Source organism: Opisthorchis viverrini (genome assembly GCF_000715545.1).
Source record: "Opisthorchis viverrini unplaced genomic scaffold opera_v5_533, whole genome shotgun sequence".
Taxonomy (NCBI): Eukaryota; Metazoa; Platyhelminthes; class Trematoda; order Opisthorchiida; family Opisthorchiidae; genus Opisthorchis; species Opisthorchis viverrini.
In genome coordinates, this window is record NW_008752190.1 from 138,108 (window position 1) to 138,618 (window position 511).

Consider the following 511-nt stretch of genomic DNA (forward strand, 5'->3'; position numbering starts at 1 on the left):
GAACTAGTAGTAATGGATGGCTGTTTTCAAAGGATCACCTGAGAAGGAGAATGCTGAAGGAAACTTTATTAAGCTTGTACATTGTGTTATTAAATACAGATGAGTAGTTAAACTATTTAGAAATTATCACCGGTACCACATTCCGGAGATTTCGTTCGAGTGGTGCGCTTAATTTTAACGTTAAATATTCACCCTACACATACGTTTGGGTTTTTTCCCCACAAAGCACCCAAACTAACAGTGATGAAATTACATGGATACTTTCACTTCCCATTTGCAGAGCGATTTCACGATGCCAGTGGACGACGCGCCGCAAACCCAGGTTGCAGACGAGAGAAACTCGACTCTGATTCTAACAGATAGTATTTCTATGGACCATCATTCGTCCGATACTGATATCTTTGTATATTCACAAGCAACAAAAGGGATTCCAGCATGTAGTACAAACGAAACTAATAGTCCCACAAATGTTAGCAGGGATACTGTGACGTCAACCTAAGGCACAGAAGAA